General features: G+C 37.1%; 1 protein-coding gene across 1 annotated transcript in view; it reads right to left on the bottom strand.

Moving 5' to 3' along the window:
* Positions 1 to 5,410, bottom strand: part of MSR1 (macrophage scavenger receptor 1) — a 155,936-nt gene extending 150,526 nt beyond the window's left edge. Inside the window, exon 1 of the mRNA XM_032618601.1 lies at positions 5,361 to 5,410. The gene's annotated coding sequence lies outside the window, so the exon portion shown is untranslated. The remainder of the gene's footprint in view (positions 1 to 5,360) is intronic.
* Between the last annotated feature and the right edge of the window lie 9,619 nt (positions 5,411 to 15,029).

Genomic DNA, 15,029 nt, shown 5'->3' with positions numbered 1-15,029 from the left:
GCCTGCTAACACTTCGGGACTTCTAGCTGCCAGAACTGGGGGACAGTACATTTCTGTTGTTTAAGCTACCCAGTCTATGTCACTTTGTTTCAGCACACCTAGCAAAATAATACATCACAAACGCCATGTTAATGGATTTAAACATTCAGTATTTTAAGGCATTAGTTCTCCCCAAATTGATCTGTAGATTCAATCCAATCCAATCACACCCAGAGCAGGTTTCTTTGAACAAAATTAGCAAGATGTTTCTAAAATTTATATAGGAATACAAAGGATCTAGAGTAGCCAAAATAACTTTAAAAAGAAGAATAAAATTGGGTTATTATCACTGCCAGAATACATAAATAAGTCTTTAAATTCAATAAGAAAATAAAAACCCTAGTGAAATGTGTTAAAAAATTTGAACACTTTACCACAGCAGATTTATGCATTGTAAATAAATGGGCTCCAGGTGAAAGACACTCAATATTATTAATGATCATGGCAATGCAGTTAAAACCCAATGAGAGACCACATCACACCTAGTAGAACAAACAAAATTAAAGACTGACTGTATTGTATGTTGGAAACAATGCCAAGCACTTGGAAGACAATTTGGCAGTTTTTTAAAAAGTTAAACATATATCTACCGTATTTCTCCTACTAAAGATAAATGAAAGCATAGGTCTACACAGACACACAGATGTTCATTGCAGCTTCATTTCTAATAGCCCCCAACTGAAAACAACCCAAATGTCCATCAACAGTTGAATAAATCTCTTGTGGTATATCAATATGATTAAATACATCTCAGCAATAAAAAGAGATGAACTATGGAGACATGTAGTCCTTGTGAATCTCAAAATAATTATGCTGAGTGCAGGAAGCCTTCTACAGAAAAAAAGATTGTGTAATGAAAGATTCCACTTAAACAAAATTTCAGAAAATAAATTAACCTAGAGTGAGAGAAAGAAGATCAGTGTTTGTCTGGGAAGAGGGAGAGGGGGCAGGAGAGGTGAGAGGGAGAGATTACAAACTGGCATACAGAAAACTTAGGGTGACAGATATGTTCATTTCCTTGAGTGTAGATATGGTTTCATTGGTATATACATATTTCAAAAAACATATCAAAGTGTACAGTTTATGTCCAGCTTATTATATGTCAATTACATCTAAATAAAGTATTAAAATCAGGTTAGGTGGCAAGTCTTAAAAATTTAAGAGATTATGAATAATGAGGTTTCTTCCTGATGAAATATAAAAGGATGTTGTTTATTCAGAGAAAGTAAAGGAAATTTGGGGGATGGTGGCAACTACACTTTATGATAAAATGAAAAAATAATAAAATATAATTAAATGTTAATAAGAATTTTCATGAGATAGTAGAGAATAAAAATTATTAATCTGAGGTAGAAAAGTCATTTAAGAAATGCCCTTTTCCCATTAGAACTCAACTGTTCCCTTTTAAGTATGAATGCAGATTTTAGAATGTATCCCTGTGTAGGAATTTTTTGGATTTGTATAGGAGAAGAATACAAATATGGAATAGGCTGGTTAAAGAATAGCTCATTTGACTAGAAGGCAAGTTACTAAGGGTAAGAGGAAATTGATAAACTGGGAGAATAAATACTAAAATTGAGAGAACTGATAAAGCAAAGTGCAGGTGGTAAAGAGATATTGGGAAGATTGGAAGGACTGAAGCTTGTAATGAGATGGTCAAATATTGAAATTTTATTTTCCAGATATCAAGTAGTTTTACACAGAAATCTTTGCTATCTGCTTTTGCTTTATGTTGTGTTTTGGAGGGGAAGTAGAACAGAATCACACACAATTTAAGTAACAGCTAGAATTGTGAGAAATATTAATACACATGTTATTTCAAGTCAAATACTCAAGTGAAAACTGTGCTTACTGCTATGTTATAGGAGTGTACTAATGGCTTCACTATAATGTAATGAAGTTCAACTGGAAAATATTTGTAATGTGAGGATATCAGAAAATAAAGGCATAATGGAGCTTATTCACCAGCACTCACAATTCAATATGGGAGGCAGAGATGTAAAGAAACGATTAAAAATATCCAGGGCTTGTGAAAATAGAATAATGTGCAAATACAGAGCTAGGACAAAGACAATACAGAAGACTGCTTATAGGGGAACTTATGGGAGATTGCATCTGACCTGGGCTTTCAATGATAAATAAGAATTTACTAATAAGACAAGGACGATAAGAAGATATTTGGGCCTGAAAAAATACTACATGCAAGAGTGTAGGGTGATCAAACGGTTTGGAATCTAAAGCCATATCTTCCAAAACACTAATACAGGCTAGAAATATTTTTATAATTTTAAAGAATCATGAGTGTATTACAAGGAAAGGTCACCATGTGTACAACTGAAAATACATTTGGCATTTCAGAAACAGGTTTTCAAAAAAACAGGTTACATTGAAATGTAATTAAAATTGAATAATCTCCAAAGAACAAACAAAATACAAATAGTAACTAAGTTCGTACTACAGTTCACCGGTTTCTTTTTGACCAATAACACAGGCTTACAGTAGGTGAAATAAATAGAGCTAAACACAGAACACTCTACTAGCTATCAGTGTTTGGTTTTGGAGGCTGTCAAGGTAAGGACAGGACACTGTAATAGAGAAGAGGATTAAAGAGGGTGGAAGTTTACCTTCCTCCCATGTAATAGACTGAAATGGAGTTCTAATTGCCAGGGGGCTGTTCTCTACACAGTAACTCAAGGACAAAGTCTTTTTTGTCTTATGCTCTGCAGTCCCCTAGGAAACTGTCATTATATGGTCAAATTTGAATTGCTCTGGTTTCTGGTTGACTGTAAGGGGAAAGACAGGTCAGAAAAGTCCTGCCCATCTTTAGCCTGCGCTTGCAAGGTGCACGTGTTACTTCTCGTCGTGTGCCACTATAAAGACCTCAGACACATGCTACAGTGAACTATAAAAGAAAAATAATAAAGAAATGTAGTTCGGTCACATGTACAAGAAAAGGAGAAAACAGGTTTTATGGACAGCAAGCAGTATCCACTGCAGAGAAGCAGCAGTCCTCTCTGGGGAATTCCCACTTTATGAATCTTAGTTCGGAGGAAACCTGAGCTCTTGGTACTTAATTCCAGCCTCTCTAGGACAAAGGTATGTAATCCCAACTTTGCTAATCAGACACACCGGTGCCAGACTTAACTCATTGGGTATTTGACACAAGATAGATGGAGTAAGGAGCAAGCATCATGCTGGCGGCAGTAATAATAGTGATAGTTGCACAAAGGGGCTCTGGGCACATGAGCTGAGCTACAGCATCAGGGACTTGGATAGCAGATGCAGTGAGGCACACTCATAAAAACACGTGCATATGTGCACACCACATACATACAAACACATACGTGTGTGTGCCAGAGGTGCACACACCTCTAAGGATGTGCTAAGGTTTAGAGTTCAGTGGTGAGGACAAAAGTTTTCATGTTCTCATCAAACTAGATCCTTGGAGTGGTTTGTCCCTTGTTTTCGAAAGCTCCCGTCTTAGCCTTTCCAGGCTGACTTAACAAGATACCATAAACTGAGCAGCTACTGAACAACAGAAAATTTTTCTCACAGTTCTGGAGGCTAGAAACTCCAAGATCAAGGCACCTGCAGATTCAGATGAAAATAATAATAACAAAAGACTTCCTGCCATGCTCTAATAACTCTGAGGTAAAGAGAAATATCTAAAAAGTTCTGGGAAAATAATCCAGCAATAAAAGTACTAAAAATCTCTTTCATCCTCTTTTTCTTTGCTTTTGTTGTTTTTATGCTTCTATGTTCTAGATTATTCAAATTGACTGTGTTTCCGGCAACTCACAGGTAGAACAGATAGTCAGGAAAAACACCTTTATGGAAGGGATCTCCAAAAACTCACAAGAAAAGGAAATTTTAAAAAAATTTCATTGAAACTCAGTGTGCACAAAATAGACAATTTTGATACGAGGACACTGACAATAAAGTTCTTATTTAATTCAGTGCACATTTATCAAGTGCCTACTTAATATATAACAGTTAATTTTCTTATCCTGCCCTAACAGTTGTTAGTGGAAGAGGATCTGGGTTGATGCGGACTCCATTGCTTGGTTAACAGTGTAAAAGACGAAGCACAAGAACTAGTGCAATTAAAAACGAAAGACAGAAGAACTATACTTACCATACCCTATTTTGTGGAATCTTTCATCATAGTTACAGAAAAAGTAAAATGATTCTTCCTCTGTAGAAAGATGAGAATATGGCACATATGGAACTCAAACAATGTACAGTAGGGGATCACAGAGCCCAGCGTTGGAGAAAATCTTACCTCTTGGCATGAAAGGGCATCCCTCTGGGTTTATCTCTGTTTTCTTAAAGCATTGGATTTTCCAGGTTCTATTTTATAGTTTATACTGGTACAAAGTTTGAAAGCTAGTTTATACTAGCTTTCAAAATAGGTTTCTCAAAGTTTTTATTTCCCTTAAATATTTTGAAGTGTACAACACAAGTACTTTTAAATAATCAAGTCTTGAGAACCATTTTAATTTTTCCCCTTTCTGAAAAAATTCTGTATAGAGTTATTATGTTGGCCAAATATACCTTAACAATTTTAGCAAGGGTACACCATAATAACGAAGACAAATGTCTTATAAATATCAATATTTAACCTCCAAAATTAATTACTAGTATTTTATGAGACACTTGAAGAAGGGAAATAAAGTAAATATTATCTTAACAATATATTTCTATATCATGAAACGTACATCTTTTCCTCTGTAAACCTCAAGAAAACGGTGATGGACTTTTGCCAAACATGATTATTTCTATGAATGTCTATAATTTAAGCAATCTATTTTGCATGTGTAAGCAGTAGACTATTAAGCAGAATACTACTGTTTCTAGCTAGAGATATTCAATACTTCTTTTTTCATATAAAAACTGTGTATTATAAAATTTGATTAAAATTTTTTGTTTTTTGCCAGTTTTTAATCACGTTTACAATTTAATATCTAGGGAAACCATATTTCAATGTAAATGTATATCTTGGCAAATTCTACCTATTTATGGCTAACACACATTTTATCAGACAATACATAGAGTGGTGTGCTTATAACTTTGGATTTTAATGTTGAAATGTAAACTTATTTATTTAATTTACAAGTAATATTTGTGGTATGGTTTTCAAGAGTTTGCTAAAACCACTTTACTATATAATTCATTAAAAAACTGAGAATAAGGAAATAACTATTATCAGCAGGTGATATTTATATTGAACTGTAGAATTTACCTGTTTTATGATTAGCCACCAGAAAACACAATTTAGTTTTGTTTTAAGGAAAGCTTAATTTAGTAGCAATCACACTCACCTTTCTCCGAGAAGCGTGGTTGATACAATCCTACATCATGCTGTTCAACAAATGAAAGCGTCTTTTTTATACGATTACAGGGAATGAGGCTTGCCTTGTTCAACCAAGAGTCCAGGAATACTTAAGTACTTTCCTGAACAGGCTTGGCAAGCACGAATATCTGGGGAAAGCTAAAAAGAAACATTCAGGTATAAGAAGATGCAAAACCAACCTTTCCTAATGATTCAGAAACCTTTGTACCAGTTGAGAGTTTGGAGTGAGAAATACTTATTCTTTGGAATTCATGAGGGCTGGCCTGAACCAGAGCTATATGGCAATAATGAAGTCATATGTCACCCAACACATATACAAGCATGGTTTAAGGCTACAATCTGGGAGAGAGTTATCAGACATAAGTTAAAGGCTTTATATTTTTTTAGAAGATGTATATTTCAAAGCTTTTATGGCCTACTTATAAGCATCATGTACTGCCATCCAGTTGTAGTGAAGAAGAATTTCTTTTAAGCAATGTTTTACTCTTTCAAAACATTGCAAGCATAAAACCCAAATAGCTTTACCAAAGGCTGGGATATTTCTCTTCATTCTTTGTTGAAAAAAGAAATAAAGCTACAGGCAGCAAAGATGATCAACAAGGAATCATCAGTGAATTTAAATTTACTTAAATTTACCATGCCACTTAAATCTCCGAGCCTTTGTTTAGCAATACATAAAAAAACAATTTTAAATGGTTACTGAAATTTGCATTTTTACATTCTTTCATCAAAATTGAGTCTAAATTTTAATTAAAGTTTCAAAATCCTTCATCTTGTAAATAAGAGTCCATGACTCTTGGAATTTTAATATTCTCTTAGGACCCATTTCGATAACGTCCAGAAGGGCTGTTGCCAGTAGATGCTCCCAGTAGGGTTGTGATTATCCCTCAATCCTTGTCTTGCTGAGTTCCTCTGGTGAACTTTATAACTATTTAAAAGTATCACAGACTGAGGTAATTTTAAGCTATTATATCTTTCCTCCAAAAGGTTTTTTTTTTGTTGTTGTTGTTGCTGAAAATAAAGAATTAAGAGTGCTCTACTCTGTGAGAGACTTTGTAAAGACTCAAATGTAAGGTACTCATTTTGTGAGGGACAATTCTGCTAATAGGGAGGGAATGCCCTAAAATAAGGTGCACAATTTTGTCCCCCAGTTCTTGTTTTGTGCTACCTCTATTTCCTGAACTTGCCTGGTTCTTCTGATTAAAATGCATTACCCCTTTCATCTTACTCCCACACCAACAACAATGCTAAGATAACTACTCTCTTTTTTTTTTTTGAAACTTTTTTTGGTATTTGACATTTCAAACATGAAAAATAATGTAATGTATACTTAAAGTATAAAGAATAATAAAGTAAAAACCTATGGAACTACTTCCCAGATTAAGCAACTGAGTACTTAAAAAGACCTGGAAGCCTCTTTCTGCCCCTCCTTCAAAAACTTTTTCTCTCATAGAAGTGTTAATATCATTAAAATTTAGTGTTACTCATTCTCATGTTTTCCACTATAGTTTGACTACACATATATGTCCGTTGAAGATATAGAGTTAGGTTTTGTAAGTTTATAGAGTTTATATAAATGATACCATACTGTATGTATTCTATCATGTTGTTTTTGTGATTTAGCCATGCTGACTAGTGAAGGGCTGATACTTTAATTTTCATCGTTGTATGTTATTATTTTAGATGATTATAAGACAGGGTATTTACTTATTTTTCTGGTGATAGTCATTAGGATTATTTCTAAGGTTTTTTTTTTTTTGCTATTAAATACAAAGTTGCAAGGAACACTCTTGATGATGGTCACTTGGTATACATGGCAACAGTTTCTCTAGGATTTTGTAGATGCAAAGTATACATGTATTTTAACTCCACCAAAGAATGCCACACTCAATTTTTAAAGTACATGCACAAAGTCCATAGCCACTTGCAGTATATAAGCATTCTCTTAGTCTACACATTCACCCATGATTAACTTGGCAAGCTCCACAAAGATCCCTGTTGGAATTTTAAGTAAAGATCATCAAATATCTGAATCAATTTCAGAAGAGATAAATTTATGACAGAGGCTCTTTCTGCCTAGATAATATGATTTGTCTCTATTTTGGTCAAATTTCTATAAGCATAGTTTGGTGGTAAACATTTTATCACGATTTTTAGGGAGGAGGAGCTTCAAGATGGCCGAAGAGTCAGATGCGGAGATCACCTTCCTCCCTACAGATACACCAGAAATACATCTACACGTGGAAAAACGCCTACAGAACACCTACTGAATGCTGGCAGAAGACCTCAGACCTCCCAAAAGGCAAGAAACTCCCCACGTACCTGGGTAGGGCAAAAGAAAAAAGAAAAAACAGAGACAAAAGGATAGGGACAGGACCTGCACCAGCGGGAGGCAGCTGTGAAGGAGGAAAGGTTTCCACACACTAGAAGCCCCTTCGCGGGCGGAGACTGTGGGTGGTGGAGTGGGGAAGCTACAAAGCTGCGGAGGAGAACGCAGCCACAGGGGTGTGGTGGGCAAAGTGGAGACATTCCCGCAAAGAGGACCGGTGCCGACTAGCACTCACCAGCCCGAGAGGCTTCTCTGCTCACCCGCCAGGGCGGGCGGGGCTGGGAGCTGAGGCTCCGGCTTCCGTGAGAGCGCAAGGAGAGGACTGGGGCTGGCGGCGTGAACACAACCTGAAGGGGCTAGTGCGCCACAGCTAGCCAGGAGGGAGTCCAGGAAAAGCTCTGGAGCTGCCGAAGAGATAAGAGACTCTTTTTGCCTCTTTGTTTCCTGGTGCATGAGGAGAGGGGATTCAGAGCACCGCTTAAAGGAGCTCCAGAGAACGGCGTGAGCCGTGGCGATCAGTGCGGACCCCAGAGACCGGCATGAGACGCTAAGGCTGTTGCTGCCGCCACGAAGAAGCCTGTGTGCAAGCACAGGTCACTATCCACACCGCCCCTCCCGGGAGCCTGTGCAGCCCGCCACTGCCAGGGTCCAGTGATCCAGGGACAACTTCCCCGGGAGAACAAACGGCGCGCCTCAGGTTGGTGCAACGTCACGCCAGCCTCTGCCGCTGCAGGTTCGCCCCGCACTCCGTGCCCCTCCCTCCCCCCGGCCTGAGTGAGCCGGAGTCCTCAAATCAGCTGCTCCTTTAAGCCCATCCTGTCTGAGTGAAGAACAGACGCCCTCAGGTGACCTACACGCAGAGATGGGGCCAAATGCAAAGATGAACCCCTGGGAGCTGTGTGAACAAAGAAGAGAAAGGGAAATTTCTCCCAGCAGCCTCAGGAGCAGTGGATTAAATCTCCACAGTCAACTTGATGTACCCTGCATCTGTGGAATACCTGAAGAGACAAAGAATCATCCCAAATTGAGGAGGTGGACTTTGGGAGCAACGATATATGTATAGAGTAACGATATATGTATAGAGCAACGATATATGTATATTTCCCCTTTTTTTCTTTTTGTGACTATGCATGTGTATGCTTTGGTGTGTGAGTTGTCTGTATAGATTTGCTTTTACCATTTGTCTTTGTGTACTCTCTGTCCTTTTTTTTCTTTTTTTTACTTAAAAATTACTTTTCTTAATAATTTTTTTAACTTTAATAACTTTATTTTATTTTAGTTTAGTTTATCTTCTTCTTTCTTTTTTTCCTCCCTTTTATTCTGAGCCATGTGAAGGACATGGCTGGTGCTCCAGCCAGGCTTCAGGGCTGTGCCACTGAGGTGGGAGAGCCAAGTTCAGGACACTGGTCCACAAGAGACCTCCCAGCTCAACGTAATATCAAACGACAAAAATCTCCCAGAGATCTCTATCTGAACGCCAAAACACAGTTCCACTCAAAGACCAGCACGCTACAGTGCTAGACACCCTACGCCAAACAACTAACAACACAGGAACACAACCTCATCCATTAGCACAGAGGCTGCCTAAAATCATAATAAGGCCAAAGACACCCCAAAACACACCACCAGACGTGGACCTGCCCACCAGAAACACAAGATCCAGACTCATCCACCAGAACACAGGCACTAGTCCCCTCCACCAGGAAATCTACACAGCGCACTGAACCAACCTTAGCCACTGGGGAGAGACACCAAAAACAACGGAAAATACAAACTTACAGCCTGTGAAAAGGAGACCCCAAACAGAGTAAGATAAGCAAAATGAGAAGACAGAAAAACACACAGCAGTTGAAGGAGCAAGATAAACCCCACCAGACCTAACAAAGAGGAAATAGGTAGTCTACCTAAAAAAAATTCAGAATAATGAGAGTAAAGATGATCCAAAATCGTGGAAATAGAATAAAGAAAATATAAGAAATGTTTAACAAGGACCTAAAAGAACTAAAGAGCAAACAAACAGTGATGAACAACACAATAAATGAAATTAAAGATTCTCTAGAAGGGATCCATAGCAGAATAACTGAGGCAGAAGAACGGATAACTGACCTGGAAGATAAAATAGTGGAAATAACTTACTGCAGAGCAGAATAAAGAAAAAAGAATGAACAGAATTGAGGACAGTCTCAGAGACGGCTGGGACAACACTAAACGCACCAACATTTGAATTATAGGGGTCCCAGAAGAAGAAGAGAAAAAAAAAGGCACTGAGAAAATATTTGAAGAGATTATAGTTGAAAACTCCCTAAAACGGGAAAGGAAATAGTTAATCAAGTCCAGAAAGCACAGAGAGTCCCAAAAAGGACAAATCCAAGGTGAAACACTCCAAGACACATATTAATCTAGCTATCAAAAATTAAATACAAAGAAAAAATATTAAAAGCAGCAAGGGAAAAACAACAAATAACACATAAGGGAATCCCCATAAGGTTAACAGCTGATCTTTCAGCAGAAACTCTGCAGCCGGAAGGGAGTGGCAGCACATATTTAAAGTGATGATGGAGAAAAACCTACAACCAAGATTACTCTACCCAGCAAGGATCTAATTCAGATTTGATGGAGAAATTAAAACCTTTACAGACAAGCAAAAGCTAACCGAATTCAGCACAACCAATCCAGCTTTACAAGAAATGCTAAAGGAACTTCTCTAGGCAGGAAATACAAGAGAAGGAAAAGACCTACACAAAACAAGAAAATAGGAACACACATATCGACAATTACCTTAAGTGTAAATGGATCAAATGCTCCAACCAAAATACATAGACTGGCTGAATGAATACAAAAACAAGACCTGTATATATGCTGTCTACAAGAGACCCATTTCAGACCTAGGGACACATACAGACTGAAAGTGAGGGGATGGAAAAACATATTCCATACAAATGGAAATCAAAAGAAAGCTGGAGTAGCAATTCTCATATCAGACAAAAGAGACTTTAAAACAAAGACTATTACAAGAGACAAAGATACACACTACATAATGATCAAGGGATCAATCCAAGAATAAGATATAACAATTGTAAATATTTATGCACCCAACACAGGAGCACCTCAATACATAAGGCAAATACTAACAGCCATAAAAGGGGAAATCAACAGTAACACAATCATAGTAGGGGACTTCTAACACCCCACTTTCACCAATGGACAGATCATCCAAAATGAAAATATATAAGGAAACACAAGCTTCAAATTATACATTAAACAAGATGGACTTAATTAATATTTATAGGACATTCCATCCAAAAACAACAGATACACATTCTTCTTAAGTGCTCATGGAACATTCTCAGGATAGATCATATCTTGGGTCACAAATCAAGCCTTGTTAAATGTAAGAAAACTGAAATCCTATCAAGTATCTTTTCCGACCACAACGCTATAAGGCTAGATATCAATTACAGGAAAAAATATGTGAAAAATATAAACACATGGAGACTAAACAACACACTACTTAATAACCAAGAGATCACTGAAGAAATCAAAGAGGAATTCAAAAAATACCTAGAAACAAATGACAATGAAAACACAACGACCCAAAACCTATGGGATACAGCAAAAGCAGTTATAAGAGGGAACTTTATAGCAATACAATCCTACCTTAACAAATAAGAAATATCGCAAATAAAACACCTAACCTTACACCTAAAGAAATTAGAGAAAGAAGAACAAAAAAACCACACAGTAAGCAGAAGGAAAGAAATTATAAAGATCAGATCAGAAATAAATGAAAGAGAAATGAAGGAAATGATAGCAAAGATCAATAAAACTAAAAGCTGGTTCTTTGAGAAGATAAACAAAATTGATAAACCATTAGCCAGACTTATCAAGAGAAAAGGGGAGAAAACTCAAATCAATAGAATTAGAAATGAAAAAGGAGACGTAACAACTGACACTGCAGAAATACAAAGGATCATGAGAGTTTAGTACAAGCAACTATATGCCAATAAAATGGACAACCTGGAAGTAATGGGCAAATTCTTAGAAATGCACAACCTTCCAAGACTGAACCAGGAAGAAATAGAAAATATAAACAGACCAATCACAAGCACTGAAATTGAAACTGTGATTAAAAGTCTTCCAAAAAACAAAATTCCAGGATCAGATGGCTTCACAGGCAAAATCTATCAAACATTTAGAGAAGAGCTAACACCTATCCTTCTCAAACTCTTCCAAAATATAGCAGAGGGAGGAACACTCCCAAATTCATCCTGTGAGGCCACCATCACTCTGATACCAAAACCAGACAAAGATGTCACAAAGAAAGAAAACTAAAGGCCAATATCACTGATGAACATAGATGCAAAAATCCTCAACAAAATACTAGCAAACAGAATCCAACAGCACATTAAAAGGACCATACACTATGATCAAGTGGGGTTTATCCAAAGAATGCAACGACTTTTCAATATATGCAAATCAATCAACGTGATACACCATATTAACAAATTGAAAGAAAAAACCATATGATCATCTCAATAGATGCAGAGAAAGCTTCTGAGAAAATTCAACACCCATTTATGATAAAAACCCTCCAGAAAGTAGGCATAGAGGGAACTTTCCTCAATGTAATAAAGGCCATATATGACAAACCCACAGCCAACATCATCCTCAATGGTGAAAAACTGAAACCATTTCCACTAAGATCAGGAACAACACAAGGTTGCCCACTCTCACCATTATTATTCAACATAGTTTTGGAAGTTTTAGCCACAGCAATCATAGAAGAAAAAGAAATAAAGGAATGCAAATTGGAAAAAAAGTAAAACTGTCACTGTTTGCAGATGACATGATACTATACATAGAGAATCCTAAAGATGCTACCAGAAAACTATTAGAGCTAATCAATGAATTTGGTGAAGTAGCAGGATACAAAATTAATGCACAGAAATCTCTTGCATTCCTATACACCAGTGATGAAAAATCTGAAAGAGAAATTAAGAAAACACTCCCATTTACCACTGCAACAAAAATAATAAAATATCTAGGAATAAACCTACCTACGGAGACAAAAGACCTGTATGCAGAAAATTATAAGACACTGATGAAAGAAATTAAAGATGATACAAATAGATGGAGAGAGATACCATATTCTTGTACTGGGAGAACCAACATTGTTAAAATGACTCTACTACCCAAAGCAATCTACAGATTCAATGAAATCCCTATCAAACTACCACTGGCATTTTTCACAGAACTAGAACCAAAAATTTCACAATTTGTATGGAAACACAAAAGACCCCGAATAGCCAAAGCAATTTTGAGAAAGAAAAACGGAGCTGGAGGAATCAGGCTCCTTGACTTCAGGCTATACTACAAAGCTACAGTAATCAAGACAGTATGGTACTGGCACAAAAACAGAAATACAGATCAATGGAACAGGATGGAAAGCCCAGCAAAAAACCCACGCTAATATGGTCACCTTATCTTTGATAAAGGAGGCAGGAATATACAGTGGAGAAAAGACAGCCTCTTCAATAAGTGGTGCTGGGAAAACTGGACAGCTACATTAAAAGAATGAAATTAGAACACTTCCTAACACCATACACAGAAATAAACTCAAAATGGATTAAAGACCTAAATGTAAGGCCAGACACCATCAAACTCTTAGAGGAAAACATAGGCAGATCACTCTATGACATAAATCACAGCAAGATCCTTGTTGACCCACCTCCTAGAGAAATGGAAAGACAAAAATAAACAAATGGGACCCAATGAAACTTAAAAGCATTTGCACAGCAAAGGAAACCATAAGCAAGACAAAAATACCATCCTCAGAATGGGAGAAAATATTTGCTAATGAAGTGACTGACAAAGAATTAATCTCCAAAACATACAAGCAACTCATGCAGCTCAATATCAAAAAAAAAAACAACCCAATGCAAAAATGGGCAGAAGACCTAAACAGACATTTCTCCAAAGAAGATATACAGATTGCCAACAAACACATGAAAGAATGTTCGACATCATTAATCATTAGAGAAACGGAAATCAAAACTACAATGAGATATCATCTCACACCAGTCAGAATGGCCATCATCCAAAAATCTACAAACAATAAATGCTGGAGAGGGTGTGGAGAAAAGCGAACCCTCCTGAACTGTTGATGGGAATATAAATTGATACAGCCACTATGGAGAACAGTATGGAGGTTCCTTAAAAAACTAAAAATAGAATTCCCATATGACCCAGCAATCCCACTAATCGGCATATACCCAGAGAAAACCATAATTCAAAAAGAGTCGTGTACCAAAATGTTCATTGCAGCTCTATTTACAATAGCCAGGACATGGAAGCAACCTAAGTGTCCATCAATAGATGAATGGATAAAGAAGATGTGGCACATATATACAGTGGAATATTACTCAGCTATAAAAAGGAATGAAACTGAGTTATTTGTACTGAGGTGGATGGACCTAGAGACTGTCTTACAGAGTAAGTCAGAAAGAGAAAAGCAAATACCGTATGGTAACATATATATGGAATCTAAAAAAAGAAAAAGAAAAAAAATGATCAGAAGAACCTAGGGGCAAGATGGGAATAAAGATGCAGACCTACTAGAGGATGGATTTGAGGATACGGAGAGGGGGAAGGGTAAGCTGGGACAAAGTGAGAGAGTGGCATTGACATATATACACTACCAAACATAAAATAGATAGCTAGTGGTAAGCAGCCACATAGCACAGGGAGATCAGCTTGGTGCTTTGTGACCACCTAGCGTGGTGGGATAGGCAGTGTGGGAGGGAGGGAGATGCAAGAGGGGAGAGATATGGGGACATGTGTATATGTATAACTGATTCACTTTGTTATAAAGCAGAAACTAACACATGATTGTAAAGCAATTATACTCCAATAAAGATCTTAACAAAAAAAAAAGATTTTTCGGTTGTTGGCACAGAGAAATGCAATTGGTTTTTGTATACTGATTTTGAATTGAGTCGCTTGGTGAATTGTCTGATGAATTACAATAATTTTTTGCTAAATTCTTGTGGTATCCTATGTAGGCAATTATTTCATTTGTGACTAATATTTATTTGGTTTCTTTTCAAATGTTTAAATATTCCCTTATATTAAAAAAATTTTTTTTGACTGCATCATGTCTTCATTGGTTCCCATGGGCTTTCTCTATTTGCAGCAAGTGGGGGCTACCAGTGCAGTGTGCGGGCTTCTCATTGTCGTGGCTTCTCATGTTGCGGAGCACGGGCTCTAGGCATGTGGGCTTCAGTAGTTGTGGCACGTGGGCTTCAGTAG

This window comes from Phocoena sinus, chromosome 21 (assembly GCF_008692025.1).
Source record: "Phocoena sinus isolate mPhoSin1 chromosome 21, mPhoSin1.pri, whole genome shotgun sequence".
Taxonomy (NCBI): Eukaryota; Metazoa; Chordata; class Mammalia; order Artiodactyla; family Phocoenidae; genus Phocoena; species Phocoena sinus.
Note: the sequence above shows the minus strand (reverse complement) of the source record. Positions and strands in the feature narration are given on the sequence as shown.